This window comes from Limulus polyphemus, unplaced genomic scaffold (assembly GCF_000517525.1).
Source record: "Limulus polyphemus unplaced genomic scaffold, Limulus_polyphemus-2.1.2 Scaffold3134, whole genome shotgun sequence".
Lineage (NCBI taxonomy): Eukaryota > Metazoa > Arthropoda > Merostomata > Xiphosura > Limulidae > Limulus > Limulus polyphemus.
Window position 1 is genome coordinate 74,249 of NW_013668744.1, and position 7,893 is coordinate 82,141.

Sequence of the window (7,893 nt, forward strand, 5' to 3'; positions counted from 1 at the left end):
GCACAAAAAAAATTCTCAAAAGCGTAAAGGACTATTACATGGAAAGATGAAACTTTATCAAAATAAACTGATATGAAGCCATATTTCTAAGTGTTTACATCTATAGATATGAAGCCATATTTCTAAGTGTTTACATCTATAGATATGAAGCCATATTTCTAAGTGTTTACATCTATAGATATAAAGCCATATTTCTAAGTGTTTACATCTATAGATATGAAGCCATATTTCTAAGTGTTTACATCTATAGATATGAAGCCACTTCATATCTATAGATGTAAACACTTAGAAATATGGCTTCATATCTATAGATGTAAACACTTAGAAATACTATATTTCTAAGTGTTTACATCTATAGCTATGAAGCTATATTTCTAAGTGTTTACATCTATAGATATGAAGCTATCAATATGATTTTAATCAGCTTGTGTTCTGTCTGCGATATTTACACAGATGAAAAGGTAAAATAATTTCATGTATTCTGACTGTTACTGACTTTATTTATCATTGTAATTTTTGCTCTATGAGTAGATCGCACTCTCACTGATGTTGTACTTTTTTCTAATAAGTTGTCAAGGTAGCGCAGTAGATGCGTTAATAAAGTAAACTAACGCGAATCTGCATTAAACTAAAATCATTTGAGCAGCTTAATCAAAAACATAAGTTGCATAGTTCTCTGTAGTAATGCAAGGTGGATAAAAACTACGTTTTGGTTATGTTATGTGTAATGAAAGTCAGCAAAATCTTGAAGCTTTCGAACGTTCTTCCTTTTGTTTCAGTTTATTTGGTGCTTAGGGATAATTTATGAAAATAGTTATATGACTCATAAAAGGTCAATATTAAAAACTAGACATCAGTTGGTGATTTACAACTTGCAGCAAAATCCTGTAAAATAGCTCTACTGATCAGGAACAATTATTTATTGCAAATATAAACAATTTCTTTTACGTAGTTTCTTATCTAACACAGAAATGAAAACACTAATAAGATCGTTCTTATTTTTTATAAGCCTCTTCAGATACTGGTGCAGCTATGCTCTTTATGGATTGGAAAATATTTTCATTATTGACGAAAAGGAGCCGACAATTAATCCTATTTAAGAATATTATCTATAGCGATCATTGCTTTGATTCTCACGTGTGTATAAATAGTTTTCATTAATATTATACCGGATGCTCAAAATTGAAAGTATGATAAAATCAAAATATTTTCCCTCCTTACCCAATTTCAATATGTATTATTTTACAATTATTCAATATATATTCACATTTTTAGTTGCCTTACAAACTATACTGTAGGAGTTAACTGATGTATTTTTATTCTAGATAAGCACTGCAATTGAGATATCTTTGTTGATCTTTTTTATTTTAAATTGGTTATTATTATGTTACATTGGTTATTATTATGTTATTATTATTATGTTACTTGTTAGAGATTCTTATTTATTACTCATATTTTATGTGTGTCAAGTTTCTTTGTCGATTTGAGTTTTATAAAAGTATTTATAAAAATAGGTAAAAACATATATTTTTTCCATTCAATTTGACAACACTTGTTTAGTGAATACAGTCGTTGAGATTGTTTTCGAAATGTGTTATATAATGATTAATTCTTACGTACTTTACCATACAGCGGAAACAAGATATACAATGTGTTTGCTAATTTGATATTAGGCAAAATATTAATGTACAATTTAATGATAAACCATATGAGCAACAAAGTTTGAGACATTGATCTTCTGAAGAACAAAACATACGAAACATTTTACTTTATCATCCCAGCAATGACAATATGAGTATTACAATGTTACTATGTATTAGTTCTATAAGTTCCATATGACTTTAACATAGAGTATGTTTGGCTTCAATCAAAACACACTTTTCAAAAACTCGAGGCTGCTAAGTCTCAATGCTCATCTAGGTGCAATATACAAAACAGTCAAATATGGAATGTAGAGATGTGAGGATTAAAACTTACTGAAAAGTTTTGAAGTAACAAAAGTTAGGTACATAAACAAAACTCATTTCTGAAATAAAAAATAGATTTCATAGAAAAAATTATATTTTTTATGCCTAACGTAAATATCTCTGAAATCTAATATATGCGATATTTTTCATTGATTTGAAAGTAGAAAATTAAGAGTACGTACAGTGCCTTGCAAATTATTCATCCTCCTGCAAAGTTTTCACATGTTGTCTGACTTTGCAGTCATGAAACTTTCAAATGGGATTTTATATTTAGGATCTATACAATCTACCCTAAACTGAAGGAAACTAAAAAAAATGCTGATATTATGTAAGTAAGTAAGATTTTCAATTAGAATATTCTCAATTGTATAAATATTCAACCTCTTGCTAAGACAACCCTAAATCAGTCCAGGTGCAAAAGATTAGTTTGAAAGGTCACACAATTAGTGTAATGGTCTCTGTCTGTATGTAATCAAAATGGTTTAACTTGACTTCAGAGCAAATGCATCTGTTGAAGCTCCATTTCACAGTGATATCTCTAACCAATTTCCTATTTGCCCGACTGCTTTATTTGGAAGGATGGCCTGTTCTGGGTAGTCACTGTGTGTTATAAAGCACATTCCACTTCTTAATGATGTACTTCAACCTACTCAAAGAGATAAGTGGTGGCTTTAATATTTTTTGGAATCTTTTCCTGATCTTTGCTTCTCTACCACTTTATCCCTGACTTGTTTGGAAAGCTCCTTGGTCTTCATGGTTAATTTGTCTTATCACTATTATCTCAATTTGTATCTCGTCTGACCACAAAACCTTCTGCCACATGTTTACAGTATCACTTACATGGTTTTTTGCAAACTCCATACGAGATTTAAGATGATTATTTTAAAGTAATGGCTTCTTTCTTGCTGCTTGCCCATACAGGCCAGACGAGACACAAATTGAGATTTTTGGTCTAAATTCAAAGTTTTACGTCTAGCGCAAGCCCAACTCAGCACATCATCCAGTCAACGCCATCCCAACTGTCGAGTATGGTGGTGGCAGCATCATGTTATGGGATGCTTCTCGTCAGCAGGGACTGGGAAGCTTGTCAAGCCTGAGGGAAGATAGATGGTGCAAAGTAAAGGCGAATCCTAGAGGTAAACCTGTTTAGTTAGCTAAGAATCTAAAACTGAATCGAAAATTCATAATTCAGCAGGACAATGACCAGGAGCACAAGACTGAAGCCACACTGGAGTGGTTTCAAAAGAAGAAAATGAATGTTCTGGAGTGGCCTAGATAAAGTCCTGAATTGAATCCAATAGAAAAGTTATGGCGAAACTTGAAGGTTGCAGTCCATCTACGATTCCCAACTAATTAGTCAGAATTGGAACAATTTTGCCAGAAAAAATGGACAAAATTACTCTATCCTATGGAGAAAAACTGTTTGAGACCTATCCCAAAAGACTCACAGCAATATTTGTTGCCAAAGGTGCTTCCACCAAGTACTGACTTAGGGGTTTGATTACTTATGCAATCAGCAAATTTCGATTTATATATTTTCTTTGCAGGTTTTTCTTACATTCAACCCCTTCACACATAACTGTTTTAAGTTTGATCATTGGAGTTTTGAATAAAAACAAATTCATTAAAAATATTGTTTACATTATTTGTATCTCACGAAAATGTGACATTATTGGCAGGGTGTGAATACTTTTGTAAGACTCTGTAATTGGAACAATACACATGCACGTAAAGTACTTTGCTTAACAGGATTGATTGTTATTGAAGAAGACAGACCAGCATTCTGTCGAAACATGTATTTTGTACTACCATCAATAAAATTCTTCCTTGTGTTTATAAATCGTTGTTTGCCTGCCTTTTATTATTAGAACTGATTGTTGAATTTCGCGCATAGCTACTCAAGGGTTATCTGCGCTAACCGTCCCTAATTTTGAAGTGCTTAACTAGAGGGAAGGCAGCTAGTCCACACCACTTTGTTGTATCTGTGTCGTCTATAAGATATACACGTTGTTACATCTGTGTCATCAATAAGATACATTTTGTTATATATTTGTGTCTTCTATAATATATATATTTTGTTACTTCTTCTATAAGATATATTTTGCTACCTAAATGTTTTCTAAAAATATTTTTTTTCTGTACGTTATAGATTAAGAACCCGATAGTTAACACTATTTGCTACCTAAATGTTTTCTAAAAATATTTTTTTCTGTACGTTATAGATTAAGAACCCGATAGTTAACACTTTTACAATGAAACTATTTAAATGTTTCTTAGTTTACTTAATTAAAACAGGACAAAAACATAAATGTTTCTTGTTGCCTTTCTTCTCAATATGGGATAATGACAGAAAATTTTGGTTTTCTTTGAACACTTAATGATGTCTATGTAAGGAATCTTTTGACATAATAAAGTCGAAAAAACGTAATATTTAAATGAAAATTTCAAAACGAAAAATACTTTGACAAATTATATTCCATTTGGGACCAAAAAGATAAAAAAAATTAACATTTCAATACAAGTTTATAATTTTTGAGGTATTTGCAATGTATATCATAAATTTCCATATTTTCCATTTCATGACTCAATAATTTAACTCATGAAAGTACTGTCGAAAGACATTTACTACAATTTCACTGTGTAAAAGTGAAATTTGTAAAACATACTTACCTTTCATATTCAGCATAAAATGAAATATCGAGCAATAAATATCTCATCATGCCGGGAACTATGCTATTTTTTACTTATATATATAACGTTTATGGCTTAGGTCTATGAATCGTCAACTAATTCCTGTTGTTAGTATATTGAAGACACTTTGACACAATCTTTAGCAAAAATCAAATATATATTGTAATGGGCTGGATATTTTTTCCATAGTCCTTGCGGACCGTTGAGCCGATGGCAGAGCAAGATCTGCCATCGTTTCTAAAGCTGTTTCTTACGTCAACGATGCAACCCACTTGACAGCCTTCCCTCTTTGAAAGGACGAGCATGGTGACAAGGTTTCGAACCTGCGACCCTCAGATTGCGAGTCGAGCACCTTAACCACCTGGCCATGCCGGGCCGGGCTGGATATTAGCACTATTATATGCAAGTGATAAAAGCATTTTCTAACTGTAAAATGATGTATGGATGACAGTGCCAAAAACAATGCAAAACACTGATGTACGGATGATACGGCTATACATAGATCATACCTACACGACTTTCAATATTAAAATTTATTGTCACAATGTAAAATGCACGAGTACAAAATGGTTGCGAGGTCGGTCAATACGACCGACCTCGTAGCAAGAGTCTGTAAAAGTCTGTAATAATCAAGACATGTTTTGACTCAACTTGATTTTCCTTGTACACTACATTGATGCCTATCCTGACATGACCATGATATTGTGATAAACAAACTGCATACCAACAGTCAGAACATATAATTTCCAACTACAGTAATATTAAATAAAATTATATATTTTACAGTTTAACATTAAATTTTAATATTGAAAGTCATATAGGTATGATCTATGTATAGCTGTATCATCCATATATACGTGTTTGCATTCTCTTTGGCACTGCTATTCTTACATTATTTTACGTTGTGACTTTTTTCCTAACTGAAAATTGATGTATTATATGAATGTGTGTGTAATAATAGTTAATATTACGTGTAATGATTTTTTTTTTACTCCTCCACTTCACAGATAATATAGGGGTTGGCTTCCTAAAGATGCTGACTGTATAGTGTACAAAGCATTGAGTATCCATGTTACAGTCATTTAATGTTCATCTATTATTGGTTGGTAATCCCTATTTCACCCTGTACTCAAGCTTTTGAAAGTAGCACCAAATTTCTGTATGAAAGCTAACTTCAATAGAAATGATAACATAGTTCACACTAGAATTATTATTATTATTATTTAATTACTATTAGTAATTACGACTAAGAGATGACATCGTGCACTGCCAATAAACACACAGAGTGGATTTAGGTTTAAACTGATGTCAGTGATAAAGTAGGTGTAGAGTTATCTCGACTGAAACAAAAAAAAAGAACAATTTGATGAGTTGATAATTTTCTGGTTTGGCTATTTTAGCGATGGCTTCTTGCCTTGTTTTTGGGCTTATGAAACAAATGAAACTGAGTGACAATCATATTTTGAGGTAGAATTTTCTGTTATTGTTGATTTTTAGCATGTATATTTGTATTATGCCGATTGAGTACCTTGGCCATCCCTACATATAGAATCTACCAACTCTATGACATATATATATATATATAGTTTATGATTTAGGTTTACGAATCGACAACTAATCCCTGTTGTTGGTATTTTGCAGACACATGGACACAATATTTAACAACAAATAAACATACATTATAATTGGCTGGACATTAGCATTATTGTACATATACAGCTTATAAGAATACGTTGTTTTCAACCAATGATGCGTAACGTTGGTTTTTCTAAAACCATAAAAGGAAAGTATTGAAACAGAAAAATGTGGAAACACACGTTAAAATATTACATCAGTATTCTGAAATACAACATTATTTTTATCCGAGAATAAGAGTATTGATGATCAATAAAATGTTAATATTATAAATACACCATAATCCATAGTAAGACGTATTTTACTCCCCCTGACTGTCGTAATAAGTACCCAAGAGTATTGTGGTGATCTTCTTGAAAAGTAACATTTGGCAAAATGTTTGAACTTTCTTACGTATTAGAGTTTTTTATAAAGGCAGAGACCCAGTCCACGGAGATGTGGATGTTTCATGTCATTATATTTACTACTGCTTTTTTTTTGCCTGGAATGAACTGGATTAACCAAGAGAGATAAGCTGGACCTATATCATAATGAAAAGTATCAACCATATTGTTGGTATGAACGTGCTTTGTAGTCACTATGAGAAAAACCTATACAATGGATAGGTGAAGTTAACATGGTTAACTTGTGTTCAGGGTTAATGATGAGGACTGGAATTCTTCGAAACTAGTATAACCCAATAATATTGATCAAAGTGTAGATTAAACTGGACCTCCCTTGAACTTGGACTTCGAGATTAAACAATTCTCGGAATACTAAGTTTATTTATTATATCTGCTATTGTGCAGCTACATAAAGTGAAGAAGTGACTAGTGGTCAATGACACTTTTTTCTTTCCTTCATGTATAGGTTTTTCTCACAGTGACTACAAAACACGTTCATACCAACAATATGGTTGAAACTTGAGTATCTAGTGATTTTACAGCGTTTATTATGGCATTTAACCACATCGAAATATATCAACATAAGTAGTTTGGGATGGTACTTGAAGAATATTTTCGTATGAAACCTTGAGGAAACTAAACTTGTACTAACTGGTTGACCGTCTTCTTAGCAGTAACGATTTGATACTAAATGAAATATTTGGATTAAAAATGAGATTATTTTAAGGTATCTAGACTTCAAGTTACAAGTGATGCAAATCATTAAGCGACTCCTCTGTATTTGACTTTCTGTATAACTGTCTATTTATTTATGTACGGTAGATATACATATACAATTAAAGCTTAAAAACGATTTTTGAGGTAAAAACTCCACATTTAATTAATCGTTGAACTTAAAATAAAACTCGTAATAATGATTTGTAATTGTTTAATATATACGGATACTATCAATTTAGCAACACCCTATTTGCTGTCATTCGCTGATTAAATACGATACGTATATTTTCTCTAACGTTATTAGGATCATTAGGATATTTACAGTGTAGTTCAGGAAGTAGGCTTACACACTGATATGAAACTTATGTGACATAAAATGAGGAAATACGTCAAGCGTATTACCATTGATTATGTATGGATACAGCTTATACATATGCACAATAATATCTCCAAAGGAAAACAAACCAATTAAGCACGGTTGAGAATAGACATTTTGAAAC

At 31.7% G+C, this 7,893-nt stretch overlaps 1 long non-coding RNA gene across 1 annotated transcript in view; it reads right to left on the reverse strand.

Moving 5' to 3' along the window:
* Positions 1-5,232, reverse strand: part of LOC111088107 — a 15,750-nt gene extending 10,518 nt beyond the window's left edge. The window contains exon 1 of the long non-coding RNA XR_002612697.1: positions 5,140-5,232. This is a non-coding gene — a long non-coding RNA (uncharacterized LOC111088107). The remainder of the gene's footprint in view (positions 1-5,139) is intronic.
* Between the last annotated feature and the right edge of the window lie 2,661 nt (positions 5,233-7,893).